Here is a 21,285-nt window from a genome sequence, read left to right on the forward strand (position 1 = left end):
CTTGAATCAAAGTTTATTTTTATGACTACATAAACTTGGTAACAGAGAGCACATATATATTTTGTATCAGAATTTACCATATCTTTAGAGTTTTCCTTCCTTTTAAGTTTATCCTTAACAAAAGTGCTTAGTTTCTGACAAAGAATTAATCTCAAAAATATACCAGCAGCTCCTGAAGCTCAATTCCAGAAAAATAAACAACCCAATTAAAAAATAGGCTAAAGAATTAAACAGACATTTCTCCAAAGAAGACATATAGATGGCTAACAAACACATGAAAAGATGCTCAACATCACTCATTATCAGAGAAATGCAAATCAAAACCACAATGAGGTACCATTTCACGCCAGTCAGAATGGCTGCTATCCAAAAGTCTACAAGCAATAAATGCTGGAGAGGGTGTGTGGTGTGGAAAAAAGGAAACCCTCTTACACTGTTGGTGGGAATGCAAAGTAGTAAACCCACTATGGAGAACAGTGTGGAGATTCCTCAAAAAACTGGAAATAGAACTGCCATATGACCCAGCAATCCCACTGCTGGGCATACACACTGAGGGAACCAGAATTGAAATAGACATGTGTACCCTAATGTTCATCACAGCACTGTTTACAATAGCCAGGACATGGAAACAACCTAGATGTCCATTGGCAGATGAATGGTGAGAGCCACGGTACATATACACAATGGAATATTTCAGTAGAGTTCAGTTCAGTCACTTAGTCATGTCCAACTCTTTGCGACCCCATGAACTGCAGCACGCCAGGCCTCCCTGTCCATCACCAACTCCTGGAGTTTATCCAAACTCATGTCCATTGAGTCAGTGATGCCATCCAACCATCTCATCATCTGTCGTCCCCTTCTCCTCCTGCCTTCAATCTTTCCCAACATCAGGGTCTTTTCAAAAGATTCAGCTCTTCATATCAGGTGGCCAAAATACTGAAGTTTCAGCTTCAACATCAGTCCTTCCAATGAACACCCAGGACTGATCTCCTTCAGAATGGACTGGTTGGATCTCCTTGCAGTCCAAGGGACTCTCAAGAGTCTTCTCCAACACCACAGTTCAAAAGCATCAATTCTTCGGCACTCAGCTTTCTTCATAGTCCAACTCTCACATCCATACATGACCACTGGAAAAACCATAGCCTTGACTAGACCAACCTTTGTTGGCAATGTAATGTCTCTGCCTTTCAATATGCTATCTAGGTTGATCATAACTTTTCTTCCAAGGAGTAAGTATCTTTTAATTTCATGGCAGCAATCACCATCTGCAGTGATATTGGAGCTCCCCAAAATAAAGTCAGCCACTGTTTACACTGTTTCCCCATCTATTTGCCATGGAGTGATGGGACTGGATGTCATGATCTTAGTCTTCTGAATGTTGAGTTTTAAGCCAAATTTTACTCTCCTCTTTCACTTTCATCAAGAGACACTTTAGTTCTTCTTTTTCTGCCATAAGGGTGGTGTCATCTGCATATCTGAGGTTATTGATATTTCTCCCGGAAATCTTGTTGATATTTCTCCTGGCAATCTTGATTCCAGCTTGTGCTTCATCCAGCCCAGCACTTCTCACGATGTACTCTGCATATAAGTTAAATAGGCAGGGTGACAATATACAGCTTGACGCACTCCTTTTCCTATTTGGTACCAGTCTGTTGTTCCATGTCCAGTTCTAACTGTTGCTTCCTGACCTGCATACAGGTTTCTCATGAGGCAGGTCAGGTGGTCTGGTATTCCCGTCTCTTTCAGAATTTTCCACAATTTCTTGTATCCACACAGTCAAAGGCTTTGGCATAGTCAATAAAGCAGAAGTAGATGTTTTTCTGGAACTCTCTTGCTTTTTCCATGAGCCAGCGGATGTTGGCAATTTGATCTCTGGTTCCTCTGCCTTTTCTAAAACCAGCTTGAACATCTGAAAGTTCATGGTGCACGTACTACTGAAGCCTGGCTTGGAGAATTTTGAGCATTACTTTACTAGCGTGTGAGATGAGTGCAATTGTGTGGTAGTTTGAACATTCTTTGGCATTGCCTTTCTTTGGGATTGGAATGAAAACTGATCTTTTCCAGTCCTGTGGCCACTGCTGAGTTTTCCAAATTTGCTGGCATATTGAGTGAAGCACTGTCACAGCATCATCTTTCAGGATTTGAAATAGCTCAACTGTAACTCCATCACCTCCACTAGCTTTGTTCGTAGTGATGCTTCCTAAGGCCCACTTGACTTCACATTCCAGGATGTCTGGCTCCAGGTGAGTGATCATACCATCATGATTATCTGGGTTGTGAAGATCTTTTTTGTATAGTTCTTCTGTGTATTCTTGCCACCATTCTGCTTCTGTTAGGTCCATACCATTTGTTTAGCATTGTGCCCTTCTTTTCACAAAATGTTCCCTTGGTATCTCTCATTTTCTTGAAGTGATCTCTAGTCTTTTCCATTCTATTGTTTACCTCTATTTCTTTGCATTGATCACTGAGGAAGACTTTTTTAAATCTCTCCTTGCTATTCTTTGGAACTCTGCATTAAAATGGGTATATCTTTCCTTTTCTCCTTTGCTTTTCACTTCTCTTCACAGCTATTTGTAAGGCCTCCTCAGACAGCCATTTTGCTTTTTTGCATTTCTTGTTTTGGGGATGGATTGATCCCTGTCTCCTGTACAATATCATGAACCTCCATCCATAGTTCATTAGGCACTTTGTCTATCAGATATAGTCCCTTAAATCTATTTCTCACTTCCGCTGTATAATCATAAGAGATTTAGGTCATACCTGAATGGTCTAGTGGTTTTCCCCACTTTCTTCAATTTAAGTCTGAATTTGGCAATAAGGAGTTCATGATCTGAGCTACAGACAGCTCCCAGTCTTGTTTTTGCTGATTGTATAGAGCTTCTCCATCTTTGGCTGCAAAGAATATAATTAATCTGATATCAGTGTTGGCCATCTGGTGATGTCCACGTGTAGAGTCTTCTTTTGTGTTCTTGCAAGGGGGTGTTTGTTATGACCAGTGTGTTCTCTTGGCAAAACTCTATTAGCCTTTGCCCTGCTTCATTCTGTACTCCAAGGCCAAATTTGCCTGTTACTCCAGGTGTTTCTTGACTTCCTACTTTTGTATTCCAGTCCCCTATAATGAAAATGACATTTTTTTGGGGGGGGTGTTAGTTCTAAATGGTATTCTAGGTCATCATAGAACCGTTCAACTTCAGCTTTTCCAGCATTACTGATTAGGGTACAGACTTGGATAACTGTGATATTGAATGGTTTGACTTGGAAACTAACAGAGATCATTCTGTCGTTTTTGAGATTTATCCAAGTATGTATTTCAGACTCTTTTGTTGACTATGATGGCTACTCCATTTCTTCTAAGGTATTCCTCCCCACAGTAATAGATATAATGGTCCTCTGAATTAAATTCACCCATTTCAGTCCATTTTAGTACATTGATTCCTAGAATCAGTCCCTTCAGTCATGTCCAACTCTGTGACCCAATGTACTGTAGCCCATAAGGCTCCTTTGTCCATAGGATTCTCCAGGCAAGAATACTGGAGTGGGTCACCATGGTCTCCTCCAGGGGATCTTCCTGAACCAGGGATGGAACCCAAGTCTGCTCCATCTCTTGCACTGTGTGAGTTCTTTACCTGCTGAGCCACCAGGGAAGCCCCAATCATAAAACAGATTACTATATCAAACATATTTCAGTTGCAAGTAATATAAGTCCAACTTAAAAAGGCTTAAGCAAAAACAAGGGTGTGTTTATGTGCTTAATTGCATTCAACTTTTTGCAACCCTAGGGACTCTAACCCACCAGGCTCCTCTGTCCATGGGATTCACTAGGCAAGAATACTGGAGTGGCTTGCCATGCCCTCCTCCAGGGAATCTTCCTGACCCAGGCATCAAACCCATGGCTCTTCAGCCTCCTGCATTGGTAGGCAGATCCTTTACCACTGAGCCACATTTATTAGTTTAAAAATCCATGATAGTATTAGGTTAAAACTGGACAGGATCCTAGAATCAAAGGATGTCACAAGGACTCTTTGTAGGATATCTCCTTTTGAGGACAATATGGCTGCCAGAAGCTTGAGGCTTATATTTTCCATCTTTATGGCTCAGCATAAAGAGTTGAAGGAAAGTGTGGGACTTAAGACTATTGATCTCACTGGGGCAGGAGCTCCCTAAAACTATGTCTTGAAGGTGGAATAGACTGATTGGCATGTACACAGGTCAAGAAGAAACAGAACCAGATATGGAACAACAGTCTTCTTCAAAATTGGAAAAGGAGTATGTCAAAGCTGTGTATTGTCACCCTGATTATTTAACTTACATGCAGAGTACATCACGCAAAATGCTTGGCTGAATGAAGCACAAGCTGGAATCAAGATTGCCAGGAGAAATATCAATAACCTCAGATATGCAGATGACACCACCCTTATGGCAGAAAGTGAAAAGGAACTAAAGAGCCTTTTGATGAAGATGAAAGATAGTAAAAAGCTGGCTTAAAAATCAACATTCAAAAAACCAAAATCATGGCATCCTGTCCCATCACTTCATGGCAAATATGTGGGGAAAAAATGGAAACAGTGATAGGCTTTATTTTCTTGGGCTCCAAAATCACTGTGGACAGCGACTACAGCCATGAAATTAAAAGACACTTGTTCCTTGGAAGAAAAACTGTGACAAACCTAGACAGTCTATTAAAAAGCAGAGACATTACTTTTCCTACAAAGGTCCATACAGTCAAAGCTATGGTTTTTTTCAGTAGTCATGTATGGATGTGTGAGTTAGACCATAAAGAAGGCTGTGCGCCGAAGAACTGATGCTTTTGAACTATGGTATTGGAGAAGACTCTTGAGAGTCCCTTGGACTGCAGGGAAATCAAACCAGTCAATCCTAAAGGAAAGCAACCCTGAATATTCATTGGAAGGACTGATGCTGAAGCTAAGGCTCCAATAAAATTTGGCCACCTGATCTGAAGTGCAGACTTGTTAGAAAAGACCTTGATCCTGGGAAAGACAGACGGCAAGAGGAGAACGGGATGACAGAGGATGAGATGGTCATTTGAGTAAACTCTGGGAGATGGTGAAGGACAGGGAAGCCTGATGTGCTGCAGTCCATAGGGTCACAAAGAGGTGGACATGACTGAGCGACTGAACAACAATAGATTGATTGGCCTGTCCCAGCTCACATGCTTATCTATGTTTGTGTAGGAAGGAGGTTCTCATGCCTGAAGTGTATAGACTTAAATAGTGAGAAAGGTTATTTTTCCCTGAGAATTCTCAGCCCTCATATTCTACTCCTGCTACAATGTTATTTTACAGAAAAGAAAAGTAAATCACACCTGGTATGGCATCAAGTATGGTACTTGTCCACTAAAGAATGCTCTAGGTCACAGACACATATACTTTCTACTGCATGTGCATCAGTTATCCTGTGAAAGAATTATACAAGATGCAACATTAAACCATGGTGAAATTATGTGAGTATGTAAAGATATATTAAAATTCACAAAAAGGTCATAAGATATACAAAGATCAGAATGATACCTGTTCTTAAAGAGGTTATACCTAATAGGAGGAGACCAGATCAACTATGTGTGGCTTCGGTTATTATTAATATGCTAATCACTACTGTTACAAATGCCAAGCAAAAGTCTTAGCCATTGTCTGATTTTATCAGATTATGTGAATTTATCAGACTAATTTTAGGACTGCACAAAATTTACAAGGAAATTTTTTAAAATATTTATTTTCTCTAGTTAGATGGAGAAATAGCTCTTTCTAAAATCATATAAACATCTTTTGTTTTTACTTTTTAAGACTTCTTAAGCATAAGCTGGAATATGAATACATATATCTAAACCCTTCTTTTCATATAAACATTTATTTAATATCATTAAATTTATAACACAACGTTAAACACTGCAATTCCAAATGCTTTTGTAACTATGAAAAAATATTTTAAATTTTTCAGTAATTAATTTTTTTTTCATCAACTACTTAACTAATACTTATTATAAATGAGGCTAAACAGACTTGGCTAAATGAAAATCTTAATATATACAGAGACAAATTTTCAAAGTATTTACCACTTTTTCCCACTGAGTTACTGCAGTTTAAAAGTTTAACATAAATTATTCCATGAAATATTCTTTGGAACATTTTAACAAATGAAGAAAAACAATAATTCATTAAATTCCCTTCATTTTCTTAGTTATAAAATGTGGTCCCGACATTTGTTTAAGCCACAGTAACCACACAAAACCTATTTGTATCTTTCAATTGCTAACACTTAATAAGCACTCTGTTGAAGCATTTTCCAGGTCTATAAACGGAAATCTTTCCAGAAGCAGATGGTTAAACATCCATCAAAATCAGAAGGCAAAATTTATTAGATCCTGCAAAGGTAATTGATCTAGCAATGCAACACATAATGATTTCCTTCTGACATCTTAAAGTCTAGCAACACTTTGGTAAATCTATGGTAATAGATTTGTATAAATTCTAGTTTTATTTAATTTTCTTTTTTAGGCTTATTTCAATGTCATACTTCACTTTCGGACACAATATTATACAGATATTCTTTAGTATTTTTTAAGCTGAACATTTATGGATGACTTCAGTTTTAGGACTTGGTTTTACCAATGGAAGGTTATTTAACAATTCATCATATTTAGTTTCAAAGTAGCAAAGACAGGATTTCAAAAGCACAATTCAGATGCTTCTTTTACCTCAGAGTTTATAAATTGACATTTATAGCACTGGCTATTAGAGTTTTTCTGAAAATAAAATAAGGAGAAGTAGAACTTGTAAAATGCCCCAAGTCATATAGGAAAATAAATCTTTCTAATAAATCTTTCTTTGTAATGTTTTATTTACAGTTTTGCTCTTTTCCACCCTGCAGATTAAGAAGTCTTATATTTCTTAAATGTATCATTTCTGCTAGGAAAGAAAAATGATTAAAGGCTGGATCATATATAAAGCTCTCCTTTTGGCAGTCAATTATTGAAATAATTAAGAATATATTCAGAAAGTATATTTATACTTTGAGAATTTGCAACTATAATAAACAGCATCTGAACATGCTATCCTTACATAAAGGGAACTATAAGTGTAGAGAGAATGTATGAGGAGTTATTTTTCCAAATACTCATTTATATTGATTATCTAATTGTTTAGCTGTTTCTCTCTATATGTAAGTGCCATTTTTTACATGGGTTTACTATAGTTAAAAAACAGAGTGAAGAAAAATGTCTTCTCATTGGGCAAAACTTTTCCAGGGTATAAAATTATGATTCCTAAAAATCTAACAAACTGTCTTATATTTTCTTTAAAAAAAAAGAAAAAAAAACTGTTAAAATGCATCATTTATCAGTTTCTCTAAACTCTTTTATTCTGGCTAGGGTTTTTCTGGATAGCTAGTAAATTAGAGTTTTTTGTAATTAACTAAAGTTTCCAGATACATAATCACTTTAAAATAGAACTTTAGTAAGAATCAAGACAAAATACATTACTTTTTAAGATTTGTAAGCACAAGTACTGGAGTGACAAATAGATAAATATTCATGAATTCACCCACACTCATCTTTCACCTTCCCTCCTGTTGCTATGGCATAGACTTCCCTCTTTCTCTCTGTATAAAATATTCTCTTCCTATGTCCTGGGGCCTACTTACACCCAGTTTTCAGGTACCATCTTTTTCCTGAAACTGTTTATCTCTGTCTATATATTCACTAATGACAAACAAATGCATTTCTCACTGAGTTTAAGGCAACTATACCTACTTGTCTGCTGATCATCTTCACATTTATGTTCTGCAGATAACTCAAAATCAAATCTTGACACATCAACAGAACACATGTTGGATAATTCAGCATTGTCCACATAGTAATAATTATAAAATCAACAACTAACATTTACTTTAGTAATGTGCTTCATGTTCCAGGCTCTGTGCTATACACATAACATTCCTTATCTCATTTATTTCTCACATCAACTTCTGAGCTAAATATCTTCATTTTATAAACAAAGAAATTAGAACCTGGAGAATTTAAGTAACATTTCTAGTGCCAGCCAGCTTGAAGTGGCAGACTTGAGGTTTGAAGACAGGTTTTTCCATCACCAAAATGTGTGCTCATAGCCATATCTATGCTTCCTCCCTCTTTGCCTCATAGAGCTTTAAATGTTGATACTAATTTTAAAAGACACAGTCATTGAAGCAATCTAAATGTATATTGACAGAGGAATGGATAAAGAAGATACGCTACCTACCTACAACGAAACACTACTCAGCAGTAAAAAAAAAAAAAAAAAAAAAACAAACAATGAAATAACACCACTGCAGAGGTTGTCATACCAAGCTAAATCAGAGAAAAGACAAATATCATATAATATCACGTGTATGTTATATGTGGAATTTTAAAAAAATGGTACAAATGAACTTAGTTAGAAAGCAGAAATATAGTCACAGATGTAAGAAATAAAACTAGGGTTACCAAAGGAGGAAGGGGAGGGAGGGATAAACTGGGAGATTGGATTTGACATATACACAGTACTATACATAAAATAGATAACTAATAAGGACCTACTATATAACACAGGGAGCTCTCCTCAATACTCTGTAATGGTCTATATGGGAAAGCAATCTAAAAAAAGCGTGGATATATGTATATATAGAATTTATACACTTTGCTGTACACCTGAAACTAACACAATACTGTGAATCAACTCTACTATAAAACAGAAAAATAAATTTAAAACAAAAAGAATATCAGCAGAGAACTAACCAATTATTTTAAAGGTTATGTGCTTTTCAAATGGAAGTGAAGGCAGGTAATGTTGATTGCTTCTTCAGATGATAACATTGAACAAATTACATTTTTACATTAAAAAAATCTATATCGGAGTCTAGCATGATGTTTTGCACTGGATATTTGTTAAATAAATATTATCCTACAAAATGTGATAAATAAATAAATAAAACACACTCATATCCACCAGATGCCAAATATCAGGATTTTGAAGAATAAATGAACAAATAGTTAACTGTTTTATCTTTCAGTTTTTGAACTCTGATAGCAGCAGGTACTACATTTCAGTAAAATGGAGAAATCATTTTTTTTTGACTATCCAAATAAATTGCCTCCACTGTTCCAAGTCACTAAATGCCTATTTGATTCTACTCCATGTAATCTGTAGATTACAATTCTAACAATGAGTAAGAACACTGAGTACTGGCACTTGATATGTCAATATAGTGATATTACTTACTAACTTACTTTTTCAAATATCCATCCTTCTTATAATCTTGTCATACACTAAACAAAAAATGAATTTTAAATTATTGCTCACAATAAACTTCTGCACTGGTTATTTTGAAGCAATTTTATGTGGACAATTTGAAAATGTTTTAGTAAAATCATTTTTCATCCCTAAGAGTCCATGTATAGCACATGTTGTAAGAAAAGTATAATATTTACCAAAACAACAGTTAATGTTTATTGAGGGTACCAAGCATGTGCTAAATGCCTTATATGTAACTTTATAACATAGTAAAAGAGTTAACATATGTAAAGCACTAAAGACAGTGCCTATCATGTAGAAAGTACCATAGAGATGTATATAATATTATCATTTTCCTTATTATTATTATATGTAGGAATATATTAATCCTAACAGCTAGTTAGTGTTTACTACTGTTGCATTATAAAGATAAGCTAATTTCACCCAGGCCACATGACATGGGTGAAACATTGTGGAGAACCAAGCAATGTGATTCAAGGAACCCTTCTTTCAAAAATGACAGTAAGCTACTATTTAAGTTGGTTTTTCCTTCTAAATGAAATGAATCTTAAACATATGAGAACTGTTTAAACTCACCAATGTGAATATTTTTAAAAAGATTCTATATTCCAGTTGGCATATGGCAATGATTAAAGATAATGGATGTCCCATTGAGTAGAGGTCAGTTCAGAGAAAGTCTCATTCTTAACAGTGGAAGCATGAGAAGAGCTCATCTTTCTCTAGGGTAATTTGCAATAGATATAAAAAGATCCAACATGGACCTAGCCTTTGATTTGGTTGTTACTGTTAAGTCAATAAGTCATGTCCAACTCTTTGTGACCCCATGCACTGTAGACCACCAGGCTCCTCTGTCCATGGTATTTCCAGGCAAGAATATTGGAGTGGGTAGCCATTTCTATCTCCAGGGGATCTTCCCAATCCAGGGATTGAACCTGGGTCTCCTGCATTGCAGGCAGAATTTTTTTTTTTAATCACTGAGTCACCAGGGTAGCCTTTGATTTGGTAGTTCCATGTCTAGAAATCTGTCCTAAAGATATGATCCAGGAGATGCAAAGAGAGAATTTATGCATAGCAAAAACTTAAAAATGAGTTAAATATCCATTAATGGGGCAGTAGGTTAAGTAAATTCCTATACTGCCACATGACATTGTATAAAAAATCATACTGTAACAGTTACTGACATGAGAAATGTTCATAAACTATTGCTAATAAAAATGTATGTTACAAAATAATATAAAATGTGACCTTTTCTGCAAATAACAAAAATTTAAACATCTGTATATAAACACACAAATCCTACAGAAACTTTTACATGGACTCCAAAAGAAATGCGTCAAAATATTAAATTAATTATCAGTGTGGTGGAATAACAGGCTATTTTGGTTTATTCAATGTAAGTTGTGAGTTGTTTGCTTTTCTTCAGACTGAATGCATATTACTTCTACTATTAAAACAATAGGGCTTTCCTGGTGAATCAGATGGTAAAGAATCTGCCAGGAGTGCAAGAGACCTGGGTTCAGTCCTTGCGCGGGGGCTATCCCCTAGAGAATGAAATGGCAACACACTCCAGTACTCTTGCCTGGGAAATCCCATGGACAGAGGATCCCGGTGGGCTACGTTCCATGGAGCCACAAAGAAGCGGACAAGACTAAGCAACTAACCTTTCTACTACTAAAACAGTAGATGTTATTTTAAATAATTTAATGAAGGAAATAAAACACTGAGTGAGATTTTTCCTGTTATATGAAAGTGGGTCTGTGCAGAAGAAGCTGATGCCATCTCTAAGGAAAGAGACAGATGACACAGACACATAAATGTAAGCGCTCAGCATTGGTTTATGGCACCAGGAAAAGTCAGACTGTATTTGACTCAAAGCTGTGGCGTTAAGACCCACCCTGACAGCCTGGAGCTGCCTCCCTTAAGTAATACAGTCTACTTTCACCGGAGCTTGCAACACATCCCTGTCCTTTCTCTACAAATGCAACATATAGAGTGGAAGATTGACAGCTCGTTAAAAGCTAATTAGGAAGGGGAGGAAAGAAGCAAGCCTAGTACAAGCAAAGGGGTATATTTTCCTCCCTCAATTATGCTGAAGACCAAACCTCTTTTAAATGCAAGTGGGAAATAGTACATTTTTACATACTGAATGTATCATGTTAATACATTTCAAGAGTCAAAATCCTGGATGCAGAAAAATAATATATGTGTAAAATAAACAACTTTTCATTGGCATTGAAAATATGTGCATATTTCTTCCAGGGGAAAATGGCATTCTAGCTCATTAAATTATGTCAAGAATCATAGCTAAAAGTCAACACAGACTGTCACCAAGCATCACAAAAATAATGTGGCATGGGTTGGCAGCTGAATACTACAGACTGTGCAAATAATGACAAGGAAAGCCTGATTCCCAAACCACTTAGTACAGATTCCAGCCAGCTCTGCACACTCCAGAGGCACTAACATTATGCACAGGGAAATTAGGTTTACACCCACATCAAAAACTGTATTTGTTAGGATAGAGGTGTAGGAGGACATGCTGATAGCTGCACAGATGCAACCGACGTCACCAGGGAGAGATTTCTGGTTCCTGGTCCCACCACCCTCTCTGAAGGAAGCCAAGATGTGATGAAAAATACCATCTATTTCAGAATTTCTCAAAAAAACTCCTGAAATCAAGCAGATGAGGTATATATTGGAATCCTGCTATCAGATCACCTTATTGACTTTCAAATCAGGTCAAATGAAGCCCAGATTGGATGAAAGCAATCCAATCAAATTTCCATCTAAGGCTAGGTAAAGGGGGCTTAAGGATCTAAATTATTCACAAGTGGCCTCTGTCTCATTTTATCAAACATCAAAGTTTGTCAAATATAAAGTCACCCATAGAATTCTTAGACAGAACAAATGTAAAGCTTCGGTTGAAATTATTTTCTTTATTATATGTTTACTTAAATAATAAATCAATGTGAATCTGGCTTGGTCACTTCCTTCAAGGAGCTATCTGCTAATAATCTAGGAGGGGAAGCAAAAATACAAAAGAGATAATTAAAATACACTGCATCCAATCATCAGACTAGAAAACACAGGGAAGGAGCAAAGGAGTAGTCAAATATTCTGGGGATGACAGAGAGGTGAAAGATGGCCTTACAAGTGAGTCTCACAATTTTCCAGCTTTATCAAAACTGATAATAGGAGAGATCCATGAGGTCACATCTCTCTTTCCTCCTAGCTAGACTTGCTAGTTAAACTCCACACTTGGTAATGAATACCCTTGGTTTCTGAGAGGGATCTAATAACATTCCATCCCAATCACTTTCTCCAGGACCAGAAGCTGCTCCTCCCAGTTTCTCCCTACAGACTAGCATAGAGTGTCACAGAATGCTGGGGAACATTTCCACTGACTTGTGTGTAAACAAAGCTTTAGACAGAAATGCTATTTTTGTCTTTTTTTCATCCAGTATTTTTTTCTTTATGATCATTCATGATTCATTTTAATTGAGCTCAATTTGGAAATTAACATAAAATAGAATTAAAAAATACAGTTTCTTGCAAGAAATGATTGTTCTTAAGAAGGGAGTACAATGCTTTCTTCCTGCCATGTTTATAATTCTCCTTCCACAGGGACCAAAATTTTGGTAATATTAACTGGACATTTAAAATGAGGTTTTATTATAAGAAATGATAAAATGTTTCAGTTTCTTATTTTACATTTTGCTTTGTCTAATATTGGCTGGCACATTTGTCTGTCAAATAGTTGCTCATTATCTGTGTTTCTTGTCACTTCTCTTGGAAAATATAAGCAAACATATTTATTACTAATGATGTTAGGAAGAGATTGATTTTCCTCTGTTTTACTACTCAGTGAATAATTCTTTAGCAGCTGCAAAACATTAAATGTTAAGTAGAAATACAACGTTGCTTCCTGAAGTGGTTCTGGAATAACAAAATGTCACAGCTTCACACTTGGGAAGTTTTGTTGGGCTCCCTAAATGCTGTTCTTACTTTTATAGGCAATAATAGTAGGAGATGTGAAAATCAGATGGTGGGGAAGGAAATTTGTTTGTAAAGTACAACAAAATCAAAGACCCTTCAAATTTAAGAAGTTTAATTCCTCCAAAAGCTTCAATTATTGGCTCATTTTCAATTCTTAGAGTTCTCTGACAAAGCAGATAACACAAAATATTACCCAACTCAAGGAGGAGCAGAGACTCCAAGTACCTAAGGAAGCTGAAATGTAATTGATTGTGAATGACCTTTCACTGAAGTTAACTTCAAGCCTTCCATGCTTTCTTGATCTGGCTTGTATCCTGGTAAGAGTGATGGGTGCCTCACTGAAATATGAAGAACTGATTCTGAAATGCAAACAAAGGATGGATGGCTCAGCAAGGATCTTGCTGGGTTACAGTGAGTAAAGAGAATAAAGAGATGAAAGTAATTAATATGGAAGCATTTACAAAGAAAAAAATGTTTTAGAAAATGTTATGCCCTTTTTTACTTTCAGGGCTATTAATATGCTACACTGTCAACCCAAAAAGAGAATTAAGAGTAAATAAACTAGTGATGTTTCAATTATTTTTCCCCTAGTTCCATCTCCATATTCTTTGTTTTTTTTTTTTTTTAAATTTTAAAATCTTTAATTCTTACATGCGTTCCCAAGAAGGAGTGAAACAAAATAGGGAATATTATAATAAAATGGAGTGATTCTTTTTCCTTGCTTAAAAAAAAAGTAAATGTTTCCAATGATTGCCCAAAAAAAAAGAGTAAATAAACTGTACTTTTAATTAAATTAATATATGAAAATTTAGTTCTAACACTAATTCCCAGATCTGTACCTTTAATCCTTATCATGACTACCACTATTTTAATAAAGTATCAGTCATGCAAGGAAATATTTGAAGCTGTAATAAACCATGAAAGAAAGGGAAACAAATACAAGTCTGTTACAAGTCAAATACAAGTCCATGGGCACAAAAGTTTCATATCTCTTTTGACTGCATTTTGCTCTTAATAGATGGAAACTTTTTCCCCCTCCAAATTGAAAAAATATATATTCCTGTAACTATAACATTGAACTGAACATGTGACATGTTCAGTAATTGCTGGTGCTATTATGAGACTGAGATAGGCTGGAAATAAAGTAAAATCTGAACCATATCATAATCATCTGAACCTGAGATGTCTTACCTTCCTCCTATAATGGCTGTTAGGCTAGTCTTCAGTGAATGACAGAGGACAGTGTTACATTTTTTATTGTCTTTCAAACCAATACCACCAACTCTTTCCAGGGTTACTTCTGAGTTAATTACACGGATGTAAGCTTGACTGTGGTGTTGGAGAAGACTCTTGAGAGTTCCTTGGACTGCAAGGAGATCCAACCAGTCCATCCAAAAGGAGATCAGTCCTGGGTGTTCATTGGAAGGACTGATGCTGAAGCTGAAACTCCAATACTTGGCCACCTCATGCGAAGATGACTCATTGGAAAAGACCCTGATGAGGAGAAGGGGATGACAGAGGATGAGATGGCTGGATGGCATCACCGACTCAACGGACATGAGTTTGGGTGAACTCCGGGAGTTGGTGATAGGGAGGCCTAGCGTGCTGCGATTCATGGGGTCGCAAAGAGTCAGACATGACTGAGCGACTGAACTGAAACTTGACTGACCATATAGTTCTTAGCTCTAAAACAGAATACAGTCATTACAAGCTGGCAAAAATACAGACAGTGATTCATATATATTTTTATATATATGTCTATGTATAATATGTTTTATATAAATACCTACATATATATAATGTGTATTTATATAAATATAAATGTAAATATACATATATATTTTCCTCAATATTCTTGACCATGGTATTTCCCTGGAAAAACATACTCCAAACCTAAGAACACACTTATTAGTGGGTAAAGAAGGATGATCAAAGTTCTACAAATGTGGAGGACTGGGCAGCTTTTTCTATCAGTGTTGGCATCTGATTAACAACAAAGAGCCAGCATCCCATAGCATCAATGGACATTATTCATAAGTAGAATACTTTCACGGTGAAAAATGATAATGCATGTGTATTCATGGTATAGTGTCAAGTGGAAGCTGATCATTGTGTCTGCTGCTGCTGCTACTGTGTCTAATGAATGCCAAAATGGCTAAGATGGAAGAGAAAAAAATCTAAATAATTAATCAAATGCACAGTTGATTTCTGAATAATCCAAAGACTATGGCAGAAGGACAGTTAATTCTAACATCTTCTTGTTTTCCCTTGAAAGAAACTGAAGAAAAACTGTTGAAGAGTCAACAACAATAAGCGAATATAAATTTTTTTAAAAACCTTTCTCTCTATCCTTTCATCTGTCTAAACAAGCCCTCAAAAGCCTTTGGCTTTTGTTGATTGGAACATCCAGCATAATAATACATTCTGATGTGTTTAATGTAGTTCATGAAGTGAAAAGGCATCTCTAGTCAACCTTTTAAGTCAACTGTTTCTTTTAAGCTTCAAACCATGGGGGGCAGGGGGTCCAATAGGATGATCCAAACTGTCACTCTGAAACATTTAGTGATGCCTGATTCTAATTAAGCATATCACTGACGCCTGACTTCAGTGAGACAAAGGGTGCCATCAGTTTGATAAGACTTCACTAAGCAGGGCTTAAAATTAATTTATAATTTCTTTTATGTTTGTCATGTGTTGTGAAAATGAACTGCCATTCAATTTTTCATAAGCTGCGCACAAGCAGAAGATTTAATTTCAGGCAATGTTCTGGAAGGCCTGGGTAGTTTAGGAAGCAAATTATGATTCCATACTGTGATCTTCATATAATTGAAGCAGCAAGCAAAACTATCTGGTATGTGGATATTGACATTCGCTATCAAAGTCTATACACATTTATAGGCTAGACAACTTCCACTATTTTCTCCCTGTAATTAACCCCTGAAAGCGTCTCAAAAGCCCTTTTATTAAGCTGTACCAAGTGTAATGTTTAAAACTTTTAAATAAAATATTCTATAATTATGGAAAATGGGGTAAGAATTGTGAAGTTTCAGAAGCAGTGAAAATAAATGGTGGTAAATGATGATCATTAAAGCATCTATAGTCAGTATTCATATAATACAGTGTAAGTCAAGATTTATTATTATAAATGTATAATAATAAGCAGCTGGCTGGTTTCAAGAGCACCTGGTTGACAATGCACACAGAAATTCAATAATCTTAACCTGTTTATGAGAATTATGTCACTATCAAATAGCATCTGGGGAGAAAGTATAAGGATACTTTATGAAATCAGGAGGGATATGGTTATGGGAAGATCTCAAGGAATTTTAGATGAGATATTGTCTCCCTATGTGCAAGTGTTCTCAGAAGGGTCAGTCTCCTTCATTATACTGTTAGGAGATAGAGCAAAAGATTCATTTTGAAATTTAATTTGTTCATATTGGCTTTTCAGAATGGAGCAGATTAAATCTGTAGTTTCCTATAGATGTTTCAGGACAAAGCTCAGGAAAGAAATTCAGGCTGATTGAGTTAATAGGTTCCATTATTTCCTCCAATGGGAATGAGGTCTAATCTATACTGTAGACCAGAATCTACAAGATAGAAGAAATTTTTAAAGGTGAGTTTTAATTTAACCATGACTTTATTTACTATTCACAGATCAGAGCTTGAAGCATAAATTGCAATATATTTTACTTGATTATATACAATGTGTTTGTTGTTTAAGACCAAATAATCATTTTCGACTTGAAGAGGCACTGAACCATTTTCTAAGAACACTGAGATAAATATCATCCAGCTTCTCAAAAGATAAAAGCAGACGAGCGGATGATTCAGCAAAAGCCAAAACCAAAACCAAAACCAAAAATAACCCAATAATACTCTAAAGGTGACAAATGGCATGTTTCATAATTATTTGGGCAAAAATGTAAAGCAAGAATTTAATCATCTATTAATAAATTTTAAGTGATTTTTTTTCATTTGTAATATCATTATAGTGAGACAAGAAAAGTGGATATGGTAGCCAAATGTTTTAAAAAACAATGTTTCTGTCAGCTGGAAACCCTTATGTCTGTTTTGACAATCCCATCACACTTATACAGACTGTCACAAAGGGGAAATCTTTCAGTTTCCTCTCAGCAAGATCATTATGAGCCTTTTTTATTGATTGCTTCCTGCAGTATGTATAATCCTCTTTGTGGCTCTGTGCTATCCAGGGAAACTGTTGTGTGTAAACAACCACAGGTGATTAGCGATCAATGAGTGATTTTAACCTACAAGATAAATGTAATAGGACAAGGACCTCCATGTTAAGAGCTGTTTAGTTTTCATTCCCTACGGATTTAACTTGATTCTTTTCAGCAGAAGGGAGAAGAACATGGAAAATCAATGTTGCTGGTTGAGTTCAACACAGTTGAGCTCTTCTGCCCATAACAGTTAGATAAACATTTCCAGTTGAAATTTTAAGCTACCTCATGAACTGTAATTTTTCTAGTATTTGCACATTTGGCATTTTGTGGTATGCTTTTACAAAATATTCTGCTAATGACTCATTTCTATAAGCCCATTTTGCACAACCCACACAATGCTTCTCTACAGAAATGTGAAGTAAGGCACACAGCAGATCTAAGTTCAAAGTTATTTAATTGTCAAGACTAAATGACTGTGGTTATATGAAGAACCAATGAAACTATCACAGTTTTATTGTTTATGTGGACATATCATGGAATTTAAAACTCTTGGAGATAAAAGAAACCTTATCAATTACCTATTACAAAGTTTTCAATATGACTGACTATTAGAATTACCTGGTCAGCTTTTTAAATATAAACATTCCTGAGTTTTTTTGTCCGGGTACACTCAAGCAGAACCTATGGAGGCCTGGATATTTGAATTTTTAAAAGGTCCTCAGATGGGAATATATTAAAAAGAAAAAGACATGTATAAATGGTCTCATAAATAAATCTATTTCAGCAAAAAGATTAAAAGTGTTTACTGTATACATATTTTTCCATATGCTACATAAATATATGCATATACTGCAAATTTCTGGAGGCATACAAAACTAATTACATTAATATCTTCTTAAAATAAGATATACAGTCTAGATGGGGAAGAGATTTAGGTTCATTATCTTATAACATTGTGGTTTTGTTTTGTTTTGTGTTCAACTTTCATTGCTTAAAAAAAAAATTCAACTTTTAAAATAGGTTCATCCAGCCTTTGTGTTGATCAGCTAAATTCAGGAAATACTGATTTACTCATTTCACCCCCAAACATCATCCCTGAATCAGCTGAGAGGTAGAAAGTTGTGTGGGGTACAGATCACCATCCCTAAACTTTGCTTTTACGATCAAGGATACGTGTGTACTAAATTGTTTCAGTCATGTCCAGCTCTTTGCAACCCTAAGGACCGTAGCCCACCAGCCTCCTCTGTCCATGGGAGGAGAGCATGGCAAGCCTCCATTAAGGATATCTGTCATCAATTACTGATGCTGACTGCTCCTGAGGTGACGTCTTTTCTCAGTACCTCTCTCTGTAGGATTTGATTGAATGGGATGCAGAGTACAGAGAAAGAGGTAAGAGCCTCCCTCAATCTGGAAAGTGTTCTGGCCCTCCTATCAAGCTATAGCACTGCAAAAACCAAGCTAGTGATTAAATACTCATTTGTTCTCAGTTGTCATATCCTAGAACAATATACAGTTTCTAATTTGTCCCTCGTTGATATTTTATATACACTAGCAGTATCAGTCAAGACAGATAAAGATGGACAGTCAAGATGGACCACAGTCTCAAAGAATTCCAAAGTTCCAGTGGTTTAACAGGACAAACAAGTTTCATTTGTAAATACCCGAACACCTCTCACTGATAGGTGAATTATTTCATAAACTTATGAGACTGAGTTTATCGTTAAGAAAGAAACAAAAAGGCACCTGAGCAGCTAATATAGTCACAAAAGGCATTAATTGAACTAACATTATCTGTTAGTTATGTACTCATAATTAACAGCCCACGCCCTTACTTTGAACCAATGTATCTTAAATCTGGTCATTTTTCTAACAGTCTTGATGGTCTTCTTGCCCATTAAATGGTCTGAGAGCTGCAGCATGGAAATAGAGAAGATGGTAAAGGAATAAAATTATTAACTCCACAATTTGAAAGTTTGTGGTACAAGTTAATTCAGAATACTTGCCTTATATTTCTATGCATGTCTCTGTGTTCACCTGAGTTTTATTTTACGCGGTTTTACATACTACTCTAGGGGGGGAAAAAATCTTATTTCTGTAGCATTTCTAAACAATGAAAGGAAATGAACTAATTCAAGAAAGATAGAGTACAATTAGAATCACTTCAAAGTCCTTCAATTTGTTAATATACAAACCGCCTAACATGACAGTGAATGCTGATGCAAAAGCACCAATGTTAGGGTAAAAACTAAGGCAATAAAGTCTTGCTTTCCATGTTATAATGCTAAAACAATGGTGGTACAGCAAAACGAGGCATATATCTTGTAAACCTCAAAGAATGATAGAATCCATACACTGATTCATGAAAGGTTACACAAGTTGCTTCATTTTAAAGGCATTTTCCTTCAATCTTATGGTACCCTTTCAGCTGAGAACTTTAATTTAAAATATGTGAAAATGCAACAGTCAAACTTCAATAATAGTGTCCACAGGTTGCCAATCTGCCATTGTAATTCCCAAACAGATTCACCATGGTGTCACACTACTTAGATGTCATTACCGTTATAATGCTAGAATAAATGAGAGAAGTACTTTTATAGTGCTTATTAACCTGAAATGAATAAACCCATAGTGTGGGAACCTGAAATAATGCAAATTAAACACAATGTAATAAACATGAAATGCACGGTACTTATAAGGAAGTGTAGGAGGTAGACACCTATATGGCCATGCTTAGGATGAAACATGGTGCCCTTAAGGAAAAAGCAGATGCAGAAACTGGATTTATAAACTACAAAACCAGAATAAGTATTTGAAAGATTAAAAAATGCAACATTCAGGCTATTTTGTTAGAGCTGTTACATAGAATTCAAGATCTGATTTTTGCCTTCAGACAACAGACAGCCCAGCTAGCATTTGAGTAGACACAGAAAAAGATTAAAATACACTGACAATCTATTATAAATCAGAATAAATAGTACCCTGAAAACTTTATTTGTTTATAAAACTACATTTACAATTCACAACAAACTTATGAGGTTGATATAATGACCCCCATTTTTTTTTAATGACCCCCATTCACTGTATTAAGACTGATTGAATGCCCTACCCAGGAATTTGGGTCAATTCAAACTCTTTCAGTTATAACATAATCTGAAGAAGAATAACTTTTTTTCTTAAAAAATGAGATATCCAGGACCATCCTTTCAACACAGGCCTCTGTTCATAAAATATTCTCTCAAGAAAATATTTCTTGTAGTTAAGTTTTTAATAATCGTGATGGTTGACATGACCAATTTTACTGATACAATGAATATGCTAGGCCTTGAGAGAGACCTGATAAAAATATGTTAAAGAAGGCTCACCTTTTGGGGAAGAAAGGAAACAGATGTCTCCCACATTAAAAATAATTCTGGAAGACTTAAAAATTATTGCTTTAGATCAGGACTTGGCACATTTTTTAATTGCAGTGGTCCAGATATTAAATGCTTCAGTTTTGAGGCCATAGGGTCTCTGTTTCCACTAATCAATGCTACCACTGTAGCATGATAACAGTCATAAGCAGTAATTAGATGAATCAACAGGTCTGTGTTCCACAGAAGTTTATTTATGAACACTGAAATTTGAATTTCATAGTTTTTACATGTCTTGAAGGATCTTTCATTTGATTTTGTTCAACCAATAAAAATGTAAAAAGCATTCTTAGCTCAAGGGCTGTACAAAAATAAACAGCATGCTGGATTTGACCTATGGGCTGCAGTTTGCTGACACTTACTTAGATGACCCTGCTGTAGAAATTCTTGTGCCAGTTGCAAGTGAAA

The 21,285-nt window shown here is 35.7% G+C and overlaps 1 protein-coding gene across 1 annotated transcript in view; it reads right to left on the reverse strand.

The window, feature by feature from the left end:
• NLGN1 (neuroligin 1) overlaps positions 1 to 21,285 on the reverse strand; it is a 783,716-nt gene that overhangs the window by 368,239 nt on the left and 394,192 nt on the right. The gene's annotated exons all lie outside the window — the stretch shown is intronic.

This window comes from Capra hircus, chromosome 1, assembly GCF_001704415.2.
Source record: "Capra hircus breed San Clemente chromosome 1, ASM170441v1, whole genome shotgun sequence".
NCBI lineage: Eukaryota > Metazoa > Chordata > Mammalia > Artiodactyla > Bovidae > Capra > Capra hircus.